We start from the raw sequence: 21,613 nt of genomic DNA on the forward strand, positions 1-21,613 counted from the left end.
CTTCGAACATCTCATATGCTCCATGTCTCTCAAAACGCTTTTGGAGCCCCGGCTCTAGGCTGTAAAGCATGCCGCACTGAACGAGGGAGTAGTCATCGAAACGTGCCTGCCAAGCGTTCATAACATCTTGTTCTGCAGGGAGAACGGGTGCGTCACCAAGCGGTGCTAGTAGGACATAATCTTTCTTGGCAGCTATGAGGATGATCCTCAGGTTCCGGACCCAGTCCGTATAGTTGCTGCCATCGTCTTTCAGCTTAGTTTTCTCTAGGAACGCATTGAAGTTGAGGACTACGTTGGCCATTTGATCTACAAGACATATTGCAAAGATTTTAGACTAAGTTCATGATAATTAAGTTCAACTAATCAAATTATTAGTGAACTCCCACTTAGATTAGACATCCCTCTGGTCATCTAAGTATTACATGATCCGAGTTAAACTAGACCGTGTCCGATCATCACGTGAGACGGACTAGTCAACATCGGTGAACATCTTCATGTTGATCGTATCTTCTATACGACTCATGCTCGACCTTTCGGTCTTCTGTGTTCCGAGGCCATGTCTGTACATGCTAGGCTCGTCAAGTCAACCTAAGTGTTTGCATGTGTAAATCTGTCTTACACCCGTTGTATGTGAACGTCTGAATAAAACACCCGATCATCACGTGGTGTTTTGAAACAGCGAACTGTCGCAACGGTGCACAGTTAGGGGGAACACTTCTTGAAATTGTTGTGAGGGATCATCTTATTTACTACCGTCGTTCTAAGTAAACAAGATGCAAAACATGATAAACATCACATGCAATCAAATAATAAACGTGACATGATATGGCCAATATCACATAGCTCCTTTGATCTCCATCTTGGGGCTCCATGATCATCTTGTCACCGGCTTGACACCATGATCTCCATCATCATGATCTCCATCATCGTGTCTCCATGAAGTTGCTCGCCAACTATTACTTCTACTACTATGGCTAACGCGTTTAGCAATAAAGTAAAGTAATTTACATGGCATTTCTTGATGACACGCAGGTCATATAAAAGAATAAAGACAACTCCTATGGCTCCTGCCGGTTGTCATACTCATCGACATGCAAGTCGTGAATCCTATTACAATAGCATGAACATCTCATACATCACATATAGATCATTCATCATTCATCACAACTTTGGCCATATCATATCACAAACCACTTGCTGCAAAAACAAGTTAGACGTCCTCTAATTGTTGTTGCAAGTTTTACGTGGCTGAATTAGGGTTCTAGCAAGAACGTTTTCTTACCTACGTTAAAGCCACAACGTGATTTGTCAACTTCTATTTACCCTTCATAAGGACCCTGTTCATCGATTCCGCTCCAACTAAAGTAGGAGAGACAGACACCCGCCAGCCACCTTATGCAACTAGTGCATGTTAGTTGGTGGAACCGGTCTCACGTAAGCGTACGTGTAAGGTTGGTCCGGGCCGCTTCATCACACAATACTGCTGAAGCAAGAAAGGACTAGTAAGGCAAGAAAGTTGACAAATCTACGCCCACAACAAATTGTGTTCTACTCGCGCAAGAAGAACTACGCATAGACCTAGCTCTGATACCACTGTTGGGGAACGTTGCAGAAAACAAAAAATTTCCTACTCGTTTCACCAAGATCATCTAGGAGTTCATCTAGCAACGAGTGATTAGATGCATCTACATACCTTTGTAGATCGCGAGCGGAAGCGTTCAAAAGAACGGTGATGATGTAGTCGTACTCGACGTGATCCAAATCACCGATGACCAGCGCCGAACGGACGGCACCTCCGCGTTCAACACACATACGGAACAGCCATGTCTCCTCCTTCTTGATCCAGCAAGGGAGGGAGGAGAGGTTGAGGGAGATGGCACCAGCAGCAGCACGACGGCGTGGTGTTGATGGAGCTGCAGTACTCCGGCAGAGCTTCACTAAGCACTATGGAGGAGGAGGAGGTGTTGGGGAGGGAGAAGGAGGCAACCAAAGGCCAAGACGTTCAGGTATGAAGTCCCTCCTCTCCCCCACTATATATAGGGGTGCCAAGGGGGGTGGCCGGCCCTAGGAGATCCAATCTCCTAGGGGGTGCGGCGGCCAAGGGGGGTTTCCCTCCCCCCAAGGCACCTAGGAGGTGCCTTACCCTCCTAGGACTCTTTCCCCCTTAAACCCTAGGCGCATGGGCCTATGTGGGGCTGGTGCCCTTGGCCCATTAGGCCAAGGCGCACCCCCTTACAGCCCATGTGGCCCCCCGGGACAGGTGGACCCACCCGGTGGACCCCCGGGACCCTTCCGGTGGTCCCGGTACAATACCGATAACCCCAAAACTTGTCCCGATGCCCGAAACAAGACTTCCCATATATAAATCTTTACCTCCGGACCATTCCGGAACTCCTCGTGACGTCCGGGATCTCATCCGGGACTCCGAACAACATTCGGGTTACTTCATATACATATCCCTACAACCCTAGCGTAACTGAACCTTAAGTGTGTAGACCCTACGGGTTCGAGAGACAAGCAGACATGACCGAGACGACTCTCCGGTCAATAACCAACAGCGGGATCTGGATACCCATGTTGGTTCCCACATGCTCCACGATGATCTCATCGGATGAACCACGATGTCGAGGATTCAATCAACCCCGTACGCTATTCCCTTTGTCTATCGATATGTTACTTGCCCGAGATTCGATCGTCGGTATCCCAATACCTCGTTCAATCTCGTTACCGGCAAGTCACTTTACTCGTACCGTAATGCATGATCCCGTGACCAGACACTTGGTCACTCTGAGCTCATTATGATGATGCATTACCGAGTGGGCCCAGTGATACCTCTCCGTCATACGGAGTGACAAATCCCAGTCTTGATCCATGTCACCCAACAGACACTTTCGGAGATACCCGTAGTCTACCTTTATAGTCACCCAGTTACGTTGTGACGTTTGGCATACCCAAAGCACTCCTACGGTATCCGGGAGTTACACGATCTCATGGTCTAAGGAAAAGATACTTTGACATTGCAAAACTCTAGCAAACGAACTATACGATCTTGTGCTATGTTTAGGATTGGGTCTCGTCCATCACATCATTCTCCCAATGATGTGATCTCGTTATCAATGACATCCAGTGTCCATAGTCAGGAAACCATGACTATCTGTTGATCAACGAGCTAGTCAACTAGAGGCTCACTAGGGACATGTTGGTGTCTGTTATTCACACATGCATTACGATTTCCGGATAACACAATTATAGCATGTATAAAGACAATTATCATGAACAAGGAAATATAATAATAATGCTTTTATTATTGCCTCTAGGGCATATTTCCAACAGGATTACCGTACCACTTTGGTGCGGATCTTACTCTTGTTGACCTACGAGGTCGGTAGTAATTTGATCAGAAGTTTCATGATCATCATCATTAGCTTCCTCACTAATTGGTGTAGGAATCACTGGAACTGATTTCTATGATGGACTACTTTCCAATAAGGGAGCAGGTACAATTACCTCATTAAGTTCTACTTTCCCCCCACTCACTTCTTTCGAGAGAAACTCCTTCTCTAGGAAGGGTCCATTCTTAGCAACGAATATCTTGCCTTCGGGTCTATGATAGAAGGTGTACCCAATAGTCTCCTTTGGGTATCCTGTGAAGACACATTTCTCCGATTTGGGTTCGAGCTTATCAGGTTGAAGCTTTTTCACATAAGCATCGCGGCCCCAAACTTTAAGAAACGACAACTTGGGTTCCTTGCCAAACCACAGTTCATAAGGTGTCATCTCAACGGATTTCGATGGTGTCCTATTTAACGTGAATGCAACCGTCTCTAAAGCATATAACCCAAAACGATAGCGATAAATCAGTAAGAGACATCATAGATCGCGCCATGTCTAATAAAGTGCAGTTACAACGTTCGGACACATCATTACGCTGTGGTGTTCCAGGTGGCATGAGTTGCGAAACTATTCCGCATTGTTTCAAATGAAGACCAAACTCATAACTCAAATATTCACCTCCGTGATCAGATCGTAGAAACTTAATTTTCTTATTACGATGATTTTCCACTTCACTCTGAAATTCTTTGAACTTTTCAAATGTTTCAGACTTATGTTTCATCAAGTAGATATACCCATATCTGCTAAAATCATCTGTGAAGGTCAGAAAATAACGATACCCGCCACAGGCATCAACACTCATCAGACCGCATACATCAATATGTATTCTTTCCAATAAGTCTATTGCTCGTTCCATTGTTCCGGAGAACTGAGTCTTAGTCATCTTGCCCATGAGGCATGGTTCGCAAGCATCAAGTGATTCCAAAAGCCCATCAGCATGGAGTTTCTTCATGTGCTTTACACCAATATGACCTAAACGGCAGTGCCACATATAAGTTGCACTATCATTATTAACTTCACATATTTTGGCTTCAATATTATGAATATGTGTATCATTACGATTGAGATTCGATAAACCAGTTATATTGAGTGTATGACATAGAAGGTTTTATTCATGTAAATAGAACAAAAATTATTCTTTGACTTAAATGAATAAACATATTGCAATAAACATGATCCAATCATATCCATGCTCAACACAAACACCAAATAACTTTTATTTTAGGTTCAACACAATCCCGAAGGTAAAGGGAGTGTGCGATGGTGATCTTATCAACCTTGGAATCACTTCCAACTCACATCATCACCTCGCCCTTAACTAGTCTCTGTTTATTTTGCAACTCCCGTTTCGAGTTACTACTCTTAGCAATTGAACCAGTATCAAATACTGAGGGGGCTATAAACACTAGTAAAGTACACATCAATAACATGTATATTTGTTCACTTTGCCATCCTTCTTATCCGCCAAGTATCTAGGGCAGTTCCACTTCCAGTGACCATTTTCTTTGCAGTAGAAGCACTCAGTTTCAGGCTTGGGTCTAGCTTTGGGCTTCTTCATGGGAGTGGCAACTTGCTTGCCATTCTTTTTGAAGTTCCCATTCTTTCCCTTGCCCTTTTACTTGAAACTAGTGGTCTTGTCAACCATCAACACTTGATGCTTTTCTTGATTTCTACCTTCGCTTATTTCAGCATCGCGAAGAGCTCGGGAATCGTTTTCGCCATCCCTTACATATTATATTTCATCACGAAGTTCTAGTAACTTGGTGATAGTGACTAGAGAACCCCGTCAATCACTATCTTATCTGGAAGATTATCTCCCACTCGATTCAAGCAATTGTAGTACTCAGACATTCTGAGCACATGCTCATTGGTTGAGCTATTCTCCTCCATCTTGTAGGCAAAATACTTGTCAGAGGTCTCATACCTCTCGACTCGGGCATGAGTCTGAAATACCAAATTCAGCTCTTGGAACATCTTATATGCTTTGTGGCGTTCAAAATGTTTTTGAAGTCCCGGTTCTAAGCCGTAAAGCATGGCGCACTAAACTATCAAGTAGTCATCATACCGAGCTTTGCCAAACATTCATAACGTCTGCATCTGCTCCTGCAATAGGTCTGTCACCTAGCGGTGCATCAAGGACATAATTCTTCTGTGCAGCAATGAGGATAATCCTCAGATCACGGAGCTAGTCCGCATCATTGCTACTAACATCTTTCAACATAATTTTCTCTAGGAACGTATCATAAATAAAACGGGGAAGCTATACGTGAGCAATTGATCTACAAGACAGATATGCAAATACTATCAGGACTAAGTTCATGATAAATTTAAGTTCATAATCATATTACTTAAGAACTCCCACTTAGATAGACATCCCTTTAATCATCTAAGTGATCACGTGATCCATATCAACTAAACCATGTCCGATCATCACGTGAGATGGAGTAGTTTTCAATGGTGAACATCACTATGTTGATCATATCTACTACATGATTCACGCTCGACCTTTCGGTCTCAGTGTTCCGAGGCCATATCTGCATATTCTAGGTTCTTCAATTTAACCTGAGTATTCTGCATGTGCAAAACTGGCTTGCACATGTTGTATGTGAACGTAGAGCTTATCACACTCGATCATCACGTGGTGTCTCAGCATGAAGAACTGTCGCAACGGTGCATACTCAGGGAGAACACTTATACCTTGAAATTTTAGTAAGGGATCATCTCATAATGCTACCGTCGTACTAAGCAAAATAGGATGCATAAAAGCTAAACATCACCTGCAATCAAAATATGTGACATGATATGGCCATCATCATCTTGTGCCTTTGATCTCCATCTCCAAAGTACCATCATGATCTCTATCGTCACCAGCTTAACACCATGATCTCCATCATCTTGATCTTTATCAACGTGTCGTCACATGGTCGTCTCACCAACTATTGCTTTTGCAACTATTGCTATTACCTAGCGATAAAGTAAAGCAATTATATGGCGCTTGCATCTTATGCAATAAAGGGACAACCATAAGGCTCCTGCCAGTTGCCGATAACTTTAACAAAACATGATCATCTTATACAACAATTTATATCTCATCACGTCTTGACCATATCACATCACAACATGCCCTGCAAAAACAAGTTAGACGTCCTCTACTTTGTTGTTGCAAGTTTTACGTGGCTGCTATGGGCATAGCAAGAACCGTTCTTACCTACGGCATAAAAACCACAACATGGTGTAGTGATTGCTTTTTGATCTTTAGAAAGAACCCTATTCATTTAATCCGATTCAACTAAAGTTGGAGAAACAGACACCCGCCAGCCACCTGTGTGCAAGGCACGTCGGTAGAACCAGTCTCATGAACGCGGTCATGTAATGTCGGTTCGGGCCGCTTCATCCAACAATACCGCTGAATCAAGAATCAACTAGTGACGGCAAGCAATATGTATATACCCACGCCCACAACTCCTTTGTGTTCTACTCATGCATATAACATCTACGCATAGACCTGGCTCGAATGCCACTGTCGGGGAACGCGGTATTTCAAAAATTTCCTACGATCACGCAAGATCTATCTAGGAGATGCATAGCAATGAGAGGGGAGAGTGTGTCTATGTACCCTCGTAGACCGAAAGCGGAAGCTTTAAGTAACGCGGTTGATGTAGTCGAACGTCTTCGCGGTCCAACTGATCCAAGTACTGAACGCACGGCACCTCCGCGATCTGCACACATTTAGCTCGGTGATGTCCCTCGTACTCTTGATCCAGCTGAAGCTGAGGGAGAGTTTCGTCAGCACGACGGCGTGATGATGGTGATGATGAAGTTAACGGCGCAGGGCTTCGCCTAAGCACTACAATGATATGACCGAGGTGGAAACATGTGGAGGGGGCACCGCACACGACTAAGACAACTGTCAACTTATGTGTCTATGGGGTGCCCCCCTCCCCCGTATATAAAGGAGAGGAGGAGGAGGAGAGTCGGCCTCAAGGAGCGCGCCCAAGGGGGGAATTCCTACTCCTAGTAGGAGTAGGTTTCCCCCTTTCCTAGTCCAAGTAGGAGAAGAAGGAAGGAGAGGGAGAGGGAGAAGGAGAAGGAAAGAGGGGGGCACCGCCCCTCCCTAGTCCAATTCGGACCAGACCATGGGGGGCGGCCACCCCTTGAGGCCCTTCTCTCCTTTCCCGTATGGCCCATCAAGGCCCACTACTTCCTCCGATGAATTCCCGTAACTCTTCGGTACTCCAAAAATACCCGAATCACTCCGAACCTTTCCGATGTCCGAATATAGCCTTCCAATATATCGATCTTTACGTCTCGACCATTTCAAGACTCCTCATCATGTCCGTGATCTCATCCGGTACTCCGAACAACCTTCGGTACATCAAATTACATAACTCATAATACAAATCGTCATCGAACGTTAAGCGTGCAGACCCTACGGGTTCGAGAACTATGTAGACATGACCAAGACACATCTCCGGTCAATAACCAATAGCGGAACCTGGATGCTCATATTGGCTCCTACATATTCTACGGAGATCTTTTATCGGTCAAACTGCATAACAACATACGTTGTTCCCTTTGTCATCGGTATGTTACTTGCCCGAGATTCGATCGTCGGTATCCTCATACCTAGTTCAATCTCATCACCGGCAAGTCTCTTTACTCGTTCTGTAATGCATCATCCCACAACTAACTCATTAGTCACATTTCTTGCAAGGCTTATAGTGATGTGCATTACCAAGAGGGCCCAGAGATACCTCTCCGACAATCGGAGTGGCAAATCCTAATCTCGATCTATGCCAACTCAACAAACACCATCGGAGACACATGTAGAGCATCTTTATAATCACCCAGTTACGTTGTGATGTTTGATAGCACACTAAGTGTTCCTCCGTATTCGGGAGTTGCATAATCTCATAGTCATAGGAACATGTATAAGTCAGGAAGAAAGCAATAGCAATAAACTAAATGATCATAGTGCTAAGCTAATGGATGGGTCTAGTCCATCACATCATTCTCTAATGATGTGATCTCGTTCATCAAATGACAACACATGTCCATGGCTAGCAAACTTAACCATCTTTGATTAACGAGCTAGTCAAGTAGAGGCATACTAGGGACACTCTGTTTGTCTATGTATTCACACATGTACTAAGTTCTCGATTAATACAATTCTAGCATGAATAATAAACATTTATCATGATATAAGGAAATAAATAATAACTTTATTATTTCCTATAGGGCATATTTCCTTCAGGGGATTTATTGGGAATATGCCCTAGAGGCAATAATGAAGTTGTTGTTATCATATTTCCTTGTTCTTAATAAATGTTTATTATCCATGTGAGAATTGTATTGACCGGAAACTTAAATACATGTGTGGATATATAAACAGACACCATGTTCCTAGTAAGCCTCTACTAGACTAGCTCGTTGATTAAAGATGGTCAAGGTTTCCTGACCATAGAAACGAGTTGTCATTTAATAACAAGATCACATCATTAGGAGAATGATGTGATGGACAGACCCAACCCTAAGCTTAGCATCTGATCGTGTCACTAAGTTCAATTTCCACAGCTTTCTTCATTTCAAGTATCTGTTCCTTAGACCATGAGATCATGCCACTCCCTAATGCCGGAAGAATACTTTGTGGGCATCAACTGTCACTTCGTAACTAGGCGATCATAAAGTTTCTCTTCAGGTGTCTCGAAAAGTATTTGTTGGGTTGCATGGATCAAGACTAGGATTTTCACTCCATGTGACGGAGAGACATCTCTGGGCCCTCTCGTTAATACAACATCATAAGCATCTTGCAAGCATGTGACTAATGAGTTTAGTCACTGGGATATTGTATTACAGAACAAGAAAAAAAAGACTTGCTGGGAACGAGATTGAAGTAGGTATGGTGATACCAACGATCGAATCTTGGGCAGGTAACATGTTGTCGGACATAGGGAATTGTATATGGGATTAACTGAATCCTTGACATTGTGGTTCAAACCAATAAAGATCTTTGTTGAATATGTGGGATTGGGCATCCAGGTCCCACTATTGATTATTGATCGGAGAGGTGTCTTGGTCATGTCTACATGTTCTCGAACCCGTAGGTCACACACTTAACGTTTGGTAATGCTAGGGTAGTATTGGGATATTCATAATGGTGAGACTGAATATTGTCCAGAGTCTCGGATGGGATCCAAGACATCATGAGGAGCTCCGAATAATGGTCTATAGGTAAAGGTTTATATATGAAAAGTGTTTTTCAGGGTTCCGGAAAAGTTCGGGAATCTTCGATAGAGGACCAGAAAGGTTCTAGAAGGTTCTAGGGTTCCACCATGGGGCCAATTGACCCGGGAAGGACCACATGGACCGAGGGGTGGGGAAACAACCCACATGGGCTAGCCGCAGCAGCCCCCAAGGCCCATGTTGTTTAAATCTAGAGATAAGGTATTGTCTCTAAATTTAAAGGGTTAAATCTAGAGATAAGAATTTATCTCTAAATTTAAAGGAATTTATCCCTTGTGGACGGCCCTAGAAGGGTTTTGACCGTCCCCTGCTCCCTAGCCTATATAATGAGAGGGGAGGCACAGGGGACATCCATCCCTTCATCTGATGGCTGCCCTCCGTCCACTTCCTCCTCCGTAGCGTTTGGCAAAGCCCTACAGAAACTCCTCCACCACCACCACCATCATGTCATCGTGCTGCTATCCTAGATCCCATCTACCTCTCCCCCTTGCTTGCTAGATCGGCAAGGAGGAGACTTCACCAAACCGTACATGTGCCCACCTCGGAGGTGTCATTCGTGCGGTGTTGGATCAGATTGGATAGCAAAGACAGTTTGACTACATCAACCGAGTAATAAACGCTTCTACTTTCGGTTAACAAGGGTATGTAGACACTCTCCTTCTCGTTGCTATGCGTCTCCTAGATTAGGTCTTGAGTGATTTGTAGGATTTTTTGTTTTCTATGCAACGATCCCCATCAAGAGAGTGATAAGCAATTGAAGCAACCTACGAAAGAAGTTATATATTATTTGATGTCATGTCTCAACAAGTCATCGACAAAAAGAGTTTATGGTTACTGGCTTCTTCAAATCTTCATTGTTTTTAGCATCTACAACAAATGATTCAGCTAAAGCTCCAACCCATGTTTCTCTTGTTGTGTAAAATTAGCCGCATAATATTTGTCCACATTGTACATATTTTTTAACACCGAGAGATGAAATCCGCTTCTCGGTATTAATGTGACACTAATAGATAGAACATTCATCACTTTTCATTGAACCTAAGATTCGGTTTACTAATTAAATTGGTTGTAAAATTGTTGCTCGAAACATCTCTGGTCATAGAGTACCTCTAGTGGTAAGATGATTAGGTTAAGGATGGGTATTTCCTCAATGCCGGGAATAACAATGTTGTGCTCCACACAAAACTCAACAACAATTTAAAAAGACAAATTTTGGTCATTTCCACTATTAAACTCGAATATTTGAAGGTTTCCACTCAATCATCATGAATTCAGTTTGTGCCACTATCTCTTTTGTAGGAATTAGAACATGTTCCTGACGTCAATGCTAGTTGTCGTCAGATTGCCATCTCCTTTTGCATGTGTCATTCTCCATGGGACACACATTTTGTCATGTTAACCGCACTGACCGGGAGACTAGGTTAACCATTCCTACCGTTGTGGGACCCGCCAACATTACGAAAAAGGGTTTCCCTCGCTTTACATTATAAAGCAATGAACCAAGCATCCAACACAACAATACAGAGTGCAATCAAGTCATAGAGTCACGCTGGGGGCACAACAAGACAAGCCCCAAAGAAAGCTAAAAAAGAGAAAAGCTAATCCAGCTCGGGAGGCGGTGATGGAGCAAAAGCCGATGCCGAGGAACGAAGACCCGCAATGATGTTGTCGATGACGTCTCGGTCGCGTCGCTTGCTAAGAGGTCTCCAGAGCTGTAAGAAGCCACACATTTTATAGATCACATCAGTCACACGGCACGGAATTACGCGTTCGATGACTAGTTTATTGCGGGTACACCAAAGGGACCAAGCAAGGGTACCCAAAGCCACCCAAATGAGGGGCGACTAGCGCAGGGGAGCCTAAGGACCTCCCCAAACAAATCCCACCTCCCAGAAGCAACTCCATAAGAATTGCGCCGTAGGGCATCAGAAGAAGATGTGGTTGCAGTCTTTCGGTACCAAACAAATGGGGCAGAGGCCATCCCCAGGGCCATTACGTTTACGGGCCTCTGTTCCCGAGGGGAGGCGACCTCTAACCCATTTCCAGAGAAATATGCGGATTTTCAAGGGGAGTTTGATCTCCCAAAGGACCGATAGTTCCACCGGACCAGGAGTGGGAACAATCACCTGGTACAGGGATCTAGTCGAGAATCTACCGCTTGGCTCGAGATGCCAAGACAATGAGCCAGGCTCAAGGGAGGGGGAGTGGAGGGAAATACACTCGAGTAATTCATCCCATTGCTTGAGCTCCACCACCCCGAAGGTATGGCGGAAGGCAATTGCGCCCAAGTCAGCCAAGACCACAACCACGGAGATCTGTGGGCGGACACAGATCGAGAATAACGCAAAGAAACATTCCGCAAAGGTGCGGTTTCCAACCCATCTATCCAGCTAGAATAAGGTGGCTGATCTGGTACCTACTTTGATGGAGGTCCCAATGTGCAAGACCGGCATCAGACTGATTGCCATAAATGGGACCCTCCAGATCTAGGTGCGAAGGCCATCGGTTGCCCGTGAAGATACTTCGCACGGATAATCTCAAGCCACAGGCCACCCTCATCAGTCTGGATCCACCAAAGCTATTTGGATAGGAGGGCAATATTCATCCGCTTGGAGGAGATGACCCCAAGGCCTCCTTGGTCCTTAGGCTTACAGATCTCAGACCATTTCACCATATGTTACTTCTGTTTATTGTTCTCTCCTACCCAGAAGAATCTCGAGAGGAGTTTAGTGACCTCATGATGGAGGGATTCATGCAAACTATAGAATCCCATGACATACATCAATAGGCTAATAAGGTAGGAATTCATCAGAATCACTTGTGTGGCTTTGGAAAGCCACCCCCCTTGCCATGGCTCCATCCTAGGTTGGAGCTTGGCGATTATTGGATGGAAGTCCTTCTCTAGGAGACGCGTATCACTAAGTGGCATGCCAAGGTAAGTCGCCGAGAAGGACCCCAAGCGGCAGTTCAAGAGATTAGCAATTCGCTAAGCTTCCATCTGAGAATATCCCAGGACCATCACCTCACTCTTGGCGAAGTTAATTGTGAGGCCCGACATTTCCTGAAAGCAGAGGAGGAACTTGAGGTTCTAAATATCCTCATTTGATCCTTCCACCATCATAATGGTGTCGTCAGCATATTGGAGGTGGGTCAGACCTCCATTGGCCACAAGGTGGGGGCAAATCCCCCTAATGTGGCCGGCACACTTGGCCAAATCAAAGATCGAGGCTAGCGCATCAACCACAAGGTTGAAGAGAAATGGGGATATCGGGTCGCCCTGTCGTACCCCTTGCCCCGTCGTGAAGTATGGCCTGACCTCCCCATTTATGTTCACAGCCGTCCGACCACTTGTCACTAATTGTATCACTCGGGCAACCCAGTAGGGATCAAATCCATGCTTGAGCAACACCTCCCGAAGGAAGGACCAATGAACGGTGTCATAAGCTTTATGGAAGTCGATCTTGAAGAACACCACGTGAAGGTGTTTGTTCTTTACCTCATGGAGAACAAGGATCCCATACAGAATATACCTTCCTTTCGTGAAGGCCGACTGGTTCGGTTGATGGATCCGGGGGGCGATTAGGACCTCCCTAGTGGCGTACCCCTTCACCAAGATCAGAAATATCACATTGAGGATTGTGATAGGACGGAACTGCCTAATGTCCGCCGCACTCGGCACCTTGGGAATCAAAGAGATAATCACGTAGTTAAGCCGGGACATGTCTAGAGTTTCCCTAGAAAACTCATGGAAGAGATCAAGGATGATTTCCTTGACCAACAGCCAGAAAGCCTGAAAAAACCGGACCGGCAATCCATCGGGGCCTGGGGCCGAGGCCGGGTTCATGGCTTTGACAAAGGCCTCTACTTTCGTGGCATCAAAATGGGCGAGCAAGGTCGCATTTTCCTCGGGGGAGATCTGTTGGTCGGACGACCAAATGTGGTCGGCAAGGGCGACACCACTCCGAGGGCGCCCCTGAAATAACGACTTGTAAAAGTGGTCAGCCAGCAGGGGAATAGCCTGAGGTTCCTGAAAGAGCTGACCTCCTTCCCATAAAAGGGGAATGGAGTAGTGTCGCCTACGGCCATTAGCGATGGCCTGGAAGTAAGCAGTGTTGGCGTCCTCAAACAGCACCCAGTTCATAGAGCCACGTTGGCGCAAAAATTCTTCCTCCTTGGAGTAGATCTCCCTGAGGGAGTCCTCCAAATTGTATCTATCCATCCATTCCTCCGCGGCGATCCCAGCAATATATGCATGTAGATCAAGGGCCCGGATCTCCTTGAGGAGGGAGGCCTTCTGGATCCGAAGATCCCTTCCAATATCAGCCCCCCATCCCTTCATCAACTGCCAGGATCGCTTGGACAGGTGATGCCATTCACCCAGGATCGACATCTACCTATGGGGCCCGGCTAATGCTGAGACCCAGTGAGCCTGGACGGCTGCCACAAAGCCTGGTTGTCGTAGACAGAATGTCTCAAAACGGAACCACGGAGGAGGGTGCGGTCGCTCATCCCTAGAGGATAAGAGAAGGGGGACGTGATCGGACCCAATGCGACTAATAGCCTGGAGGGAGGCCAAAGGAAACCGAAGCTCCTAGTCGGGGGAGACAAACACACGATCCAGCACACTAAGGGTTGGGGAGACCTATCTATTGGTCCGGGTAAATCTCGCCCCGATCCTGTCCAGCTCAAGGAGACCTAGGTGCGCAACTGCTACCTCTTGAGCATGTGTTGGTTTTCCCTTGAAGAGGAAAGGGTGATGCAGCAAAGTAGCGTAAGTATTTCCCTCAGTTTTTGAGAACCAAGGTATCAATCCAGTAGGAGATTACACGCAAGTCCCTCGTACTTGCACAAACAAACAAGAACCTCGCAACCAACGCGATGAAGGGGTTGTCAATCCCTTCACGGTCACTTACGAGAGTGAGATCTGATAGAGATAATAAGGTAAATATTTTTGGTATTTTTGTTGTATATATTAGAAAATAAAGATTGCAAAATAAATGGCGACATAAATAGCTAGTTGACGGGAGAATAATATAATGGAGAATAGACCCGAGGGCAATAGGTTTCACTAGTGGCTTCTCTCAAGATAGCAAATTCTACGGTGGGTGAACAAATTACTGTCGAGCAATTGATAGAAAAGTGCATAGTTATGAGAATATCTAGGCATGATCATGTATATAGGCATCATGTCCGCGACAAGTAGACCGAAACGATTCTGCATCTACTACTATTACTCCACACATCGACCGCTATCTAGCATGCATCTAGAGTATTAAGTTCATAAGAACAGAGTAAGGCATTAGGCAAGATGACATGATGTAGAGGGATAGACTCAAGAAATATGATATAAACCCCATCTTTCTATCCTCGATGGCAACAATAAAATATGTGCCTTGCTGCCCCTGCTGTCACTAGGAAAGGACACCGCAAGATTGAACCCAAAGCTAAGCACTTCTCCCATTGCAAGAAAGATCAATCTAGTAGGCCAAACCAAACTGATAATTCAAAGGGACTTACAAAGATATGAAATCATGCATAAAAGATTTCAGAGAAGAATCAAATATCGTTCATAGATAATCTTGATCATAAACCCACAATTCATCAGATCTCGACAAACGCACCGCAAAAAGAATTACATCGAATAGATCTCCAAGAGAATCGAGGAGAACTTTGTATTGAGATACAAAGAGAGAGAAGAAGCCATCTAGCTAATAACTATGGACCCGAAGCTCTATGGTAAACTACTCACACATCATCGGAGAGGCTATGGTGTTGATGTAGAAGCCCTCTGTGATCGATTCCCCCTCCGGCGGAGCGCCATAAAAGGCCCTAAGACGGGATCTCACGGGTACAGAAGGTTGCAGCGGTGGAAATAGGGTTTCATGGTGCTCCTGGATGTTTTCAGGGTATGTGGGTATATATAGGAGGAAGAAGTAGGTCGGTGGAGCTGCGAGGGGCCCACGAGGGTGGGGCGCGCCCTCCTGCCTCGTGGCCTCCTCGCTTATTTCTTGACGTCCACTCCAAGTCTCCTAGATCACGTTTGTTCCAAAAGTAACTCTCCCAAAGGTTTCATTCCGTTTGGATTCCGTTTGATATTCCTTTTCTGAACACTGAAATAGGCAAAAAACTGCAATTTGCACTGGGCCTTTGGTTAGTAGGTTAGTCCCAAAAAATAATATAAAAAGGTATATTAAAGCCCATTAAACATCCAAAACAGATAATATAATAGCATGGAGCAATCAAAAATTATAGATACGTTGGAGACGTATCAAGTATCCCCAAGCTTATTTCCTGCTCGTCCTCAAGTAGGTAAATGATAAAAGCATAATTTTTGATGTGGAATGCTACCTAGCATAATTCTCAATGTAATTTTCTTTATTGTGGCATGAATATTCAGATCCTCAAGATTCAAGACAAAAGTTTAATATTGACATAAAAATAATAATACTTCAATCATACTAACAAAGCAATCATGTCTTCTCAAAATAACATGGCCAAAGAAAGTTATCCCTACAAAATCATATAGTCTAGCTATGCTCTATCTTCACCACACAAAATATTTAAATCATGCACAACCCTCATGACAAGCCAAGCAATTGTTCCATACTTTTGATGTTCTCAAAATTTTCAATCTTCACGCAATATATGAGCGTGAGCCATGGACATAGCACTATATGTGGAAAAGAATGGTGGTTGTGGAGAAGAGAAAAAAGGAGAAGATAGTCTCACATCAACTAGGCGTATCAACGGGCTATGGAGATGCCCATCAATATATATCAATGTGAGTGAGTAGGGATTGCCATGCAACGGATGCACTAGAGCTATAAGTGTATGAAAGCTCAACAAAAGAAACTAAGTGGGTGTGCGTCCAACTTGCTTGCTCACGAAGACCTAGGGCACTTTGAGGAAACCCATCATTGGAATATACAAGCCAAGTTCTATAATGTAAAATTCCCACTAGTATATGAAAGTGACAACATAGGAGACTCTCTATCATGAAGATCATGGTGCTACTTTGAAGCAAAAGTGTGGTAAAAGGATAGTAACATTGTCCCTTCTCTCTTTTTCTCTCATTTTTTTATTTGGGCCTTTTCCTCTTTTTTATGGCCTCTTTTTTTCTTTTTTTTCTTTTCGTCCACAGTCTCATCGCGACTTGTGGGGGAATCATAGTCTCCATCATCCTTTCCTCACTTGGGACAATGCTCTGATAATGATGATCATCACACTTTTATTTACTTACAACTCTAAAATTACAACTCGATACTAGAACAAAATATGACTCTATGTGAATGCCTCCAGAGGTGTACCGGGATATGCAATGAATCAAGAGTGACATGTATAAAAGAATTATAAAGGTGTCTTTGCCACAAATACGATGTCAACTACATGATCATGCAAAGCAATATGACAATGATGTAATGTGTCATAACAAACATAACGGTGGTAAGTTGCATGGCAATATATCTCGGAATGGCTATGGAAATGCCATAATAGGTAGGTATGGTGGCTGTTTTGAGGAAGGTATATGGTGGGTGTGTGGTACCGACGAAAGTTGCGCGGTACTAGAGACGCTAGCAATGGTGGAAGGGTGAGAGTGCGTATAATCCATGGACTCAACATTAGTCATAAAGAACTCACATACTTATTGCAAAAATCTATTAGTTGTCAAAACAAAGACTACGCACATGCTCCTAGGGGGATAGATTGGTAGGAAAAGACCATCGCTCGTCCCCGACCGCCACTCATAAGGAAGACAATCAATAAATAAATCATGCTCCAACTTCATCACATAATGGTTCACCATACGTGCATGCTACGGGAATCACAAACTTTGGAACAAGTATTTCTCAAATTCACAACTAATCAACTAGCATGACTCTAATATCACCATCTTCATATCTCAAAACAATCATCAAGTATCAAACTTCTCATAGTATTCAATGCACCTTTTATGAAAGTTTTTATTATACCCATCTTGGATGCCTATCATATTAGGACTAATTTTATAGCCAAAGAAAATTACCGTGCTATTATAAAATACTCTCTAAATAATATAAGTGAAGCATGAGAGATCAATAATTTCTATAAAATAAAACCACCACCGTGCACTTAAAGATATAAGTGAAGCACTAGAGCAAAATTATCTAGCTCAAAAGATATAAGTGAAGCACATAGAGTATTCTAATAAATTCCGATTCATGTGTGTCTCTCCAAAAGGTGTGTACAGCAAGGTTTATTGTGGTAAACTAAAAAGCAAAGACTCAAATCATACAAGACGCTCCAAGCAAAACACATATCATGTGGTGAATAAAAATATAACCTCAAGTAAAGTTACGGATGGACGAAGAAGAAAGAGGGGATGCCTTCCGGGGCATCCCCAAGCTTAGGCTTTTGGTTGTCCTTGAATTTTACCTTGGGGTGCCTTGGGCATCCCCAAGCTTAGGATCTTGCCACTCCTTATTCCAAAATCCATCAAATCTTTACCCAAAACTTGAAAACTTCACTACACAAAACTCAACAGAAAATCTCATGAGCTCTGTTAGTATAAGAAAACAAACCACCACTTCAAGGTACTGTAATAAACTCATTATTTATTTATATTGGTGTTAACCTACTGTATTCCAACTTCTCTATGGTTCATACCCCCCGATACTAGCCATAGATTCATCAAAATAAGCAAACAACAAACGAAAAACAGAATCTGTCAAAAACAGAACAGTCTGTAGTAATATGTAGGTTTCGAATACTTTTGTAACCCCAAAAATTCTGAAATAAATTTGTGGACGTGAGGAATTTGTCTATTAATCATCTGCAAAAAGAATCAACCAAATCGCACTCTCTAGTAAAAAAATGGCAGCAAATCTCTTGAGCACTAAAGTTTCTGTTTTTTACAGTAAGATCGCAAAGACTTCCCCCAAGTCTTCCCAAAGGTTCTACTTGGCACAAACACTAATTAAAAACATAAAACCACATCTAAACATAATCTAGGTGAATTATTTATTACTAAACAGGAACAAAAAACAGAAACGAAAATAAAATTGGGTTGCCTCCCAACAAGCGCTATCGTTTAACGCCCCTAGCTAGGCATAAAAACAAAAATAGATCTAGGTATTGTCATCTATGGTATTAGGAAAGAAAAGAGAAAATTTCTTATCTATGGCATTTATCTTTCTATTCTGAGAAAGTACGTGGCCATTAATAGTTGAAGAAAGATTAAGCACACTACGGAAATTTGCATCTAAGCTAGACTTCATCTCTTTGATAATTTCATTTTGATAAAAGCACAAAAGAGAGGTGGATTGAACCTTCTCACTCATGGGGTGCCCAAATATAGTTTTCATCTTTTCATAGGTATCTATGGGATCCCCCTCAAGAAAACCTTCTTCAAAAACAGAGTCTAAAACTTGCTTGATGAAGAGGGTAAGCCATCATAAAAGCTTTTCAGGTATATCTCAATATGCTATTGGGGCACATAGCTGGCTTGGATCCTTAATAACCTATCCCAACATATTTTAAAGACTCATCAAGTAAATAACAAAAAAGTTCAGGATCATCTTCATCGAAATTATTCAAACCCTCGTTGATAACCCCGCTAGGTCTTTCCATAGCCTCATTATTTATGAGCTTAGAAAGAATAGAGGGACTATCCAAAGTACTAAAGCTCGGGAGAGAACCCTTAGCCCTTTTTGATTCGGCCATGGCGAAAGAAAAGCAAAAGGAAAAGAGGCGAATAAAATGGCAAGGGTGAAGTGGGGGAGAGGAAAACAAGAGGCCAATGGCAAATAATGTAATGCGAGGGATAAGAGTTTGTGATGAGTACTTTGTATGTCTTGACTTGTGCATAGATCTCCCCGGCAACGGCGCCAGAAATCCTTCTTGCTACCTCTTGAGCATGTGTTGGTTTTCCCTTGAAGAGGAAAGGGTGATGCAGCAAAGTAGCGTAAGTATTTCCCTCAGTTTTTGAGAACCAAGGTATCAATCCAGTAGAAGATTACACGCAAGTCCCTCGTACCTGCACAAACAAACAAAAACCTTACAACCAACATGATAAAGGGGTTGTCAATCCCTTCACGGTCACTTACGAAAGTGAGATCTAATAGAGATAATAAGATAAATATTTTTGGTATTTTTGTTGTATAGATTGGAAAATAAAGATTGCAAAATAAACGGCGACAAAAATAGCTAGTTGATGGGAGAATAATATAATGGAGAATAGACCCGGGGGCCATAGGTTTCACTAGTGGCTTCTCTCAAGATAGCAAATTCTATGGTGGTGAACAAATTACTGTCGAGTAATTGATAGAAAAGCGCATAGTTATGAGAATATCTAGGCATGATCATGTATATAGGCATCACGTCTGTGACAAGTAGACCGAAACGATTCTGCATCTACTACTATTACTCCGCACATGGACCGCTATCCAGCATGCATCTAGAGTATTAAGTTCATAAGAACAGAGTAACGCATTAGGCAACATGACATGATATAGAGGGATAAACTCAAGCAATATGATATAAACCCCATGTTTTTATCCTCGATGGCAATTAACGTGCCTTGGTGCCCCTGCTGTCACTGGGAAATGACACCGCAAGATTGAACCCAAAGTTAAGCACTTCTCCCATTGCAAGAATGATCAATCTAGTAGGCCAAACCAAACTGATAATTCGAAGAGACTTGCAAAGATATTAAATCATGCATAAAAGATTTTGGAGAAGAATCAAATATTGTTCATAGATAATCTTGATCATAACCCACAATTCATCGGATCTCGACAAACACACCGCAAAAAGAATTACATCGAATAGATTTCCAAGAGAATCAAGGAGAACTTTGTATTGAGATCCAAAGAGAGAGAAGAAGCCATCTAGCTAATAACTATGGACCCGAAGGTCTATTGTAAACTACTCACACATCATCGGAGAGGCTATGGTGTTGATGTAGAAGCCCTTTGTGATCGATTCCCCCTCCAGCGGAGCGCCGAAAAAGGCCCCAAGATGGGATCTCACGGGTACAGAAGGTTGCGGCAGTGGAAATAGGGTTTTGTGGTGCTCCTGGATGTTTTCAAGGTATATGGGTATATATAGGAGGAAGAAGTAGGTCGGTGGAGCTGCGAGGGGACCACGAGGGTGGGGGCGCGCCTGGCCCCCTGGGCATGCCCTCCTGCCTCGTGGCCTCCTCGCTTCTTTCTTGACATCCACTCCATCTCCTGGATCAGTTTGTTCCAAAAATAACTCTTCCGAAGGTTTCATTCCATTTGATATTCCTTTTCTGCGAAACACTGAAATAGGCTAAAAAAACAACAATTCGAACTGGGCCTTTGGTTAGTAGGTTAGTCCCAAAAATAATATAAAAAGGTATATTAAAGCCCATTAAACATCCAAAACAGATAATATAATAGCATGGAACAATAAAACATTATAGATACGTTGGAGACGTATCAGCAACCCAATCATCGAAACGGCGCATCTCTGCTAGATCAACCCGCGAGTTGCTCTTTTCCTCGGTGGAGAGGAGGAGATTGAAGTCTCCCCCTACCACTACAGGTAGGGTCGCGGAAGAGATCTTGGCATGAAGTTCGGCCAAGAACGCGGCGGAGCGACTATGATCAGGCGGTCCATACACCACGATGATCTCCCATTTGAAGTTCATATCACGTTCCCAGACCTCCATGCTAACAAAGTGGGACCCACGGTCCATGGAGCCCACCTCAAAGGTGGCATCCTTCACACCTAAAAGGATGCCACCGGAGTGACCTGTTACTCCACTAGATGGCAACCAGTGCCAAGCAAATAGGTGTCTACTAATGTGCTCAAGTTCCACGAGAGAGAACTCAGTGCGCATTGTCTCTTGGATTGCAACCACGTCTATGGACTCATCACGCATGTAATCAATGAGCTGCCTACGGCGGCCATCGTGACTGAAGCCCCACAGATTCTAGAATCAAGAATGCATGATCACTCGCCTGCTGGGTCCTCC

Source organism: Triticum aestivum, chromosome 3A (assembly GCF_018294505.1).
Source record: "Triticum aestivum cultivar Chinese Spring chromosome 3A, IWGSC CS RefSeq v2.1, whole genome shotgun sequence".
Classification (NCBI taxonomy): Eukaryota; Viridiplantae; Streptophyta; class Magnoliopsida; order Poales; family Poaceae; genus Triticum; species Triticum aestivum.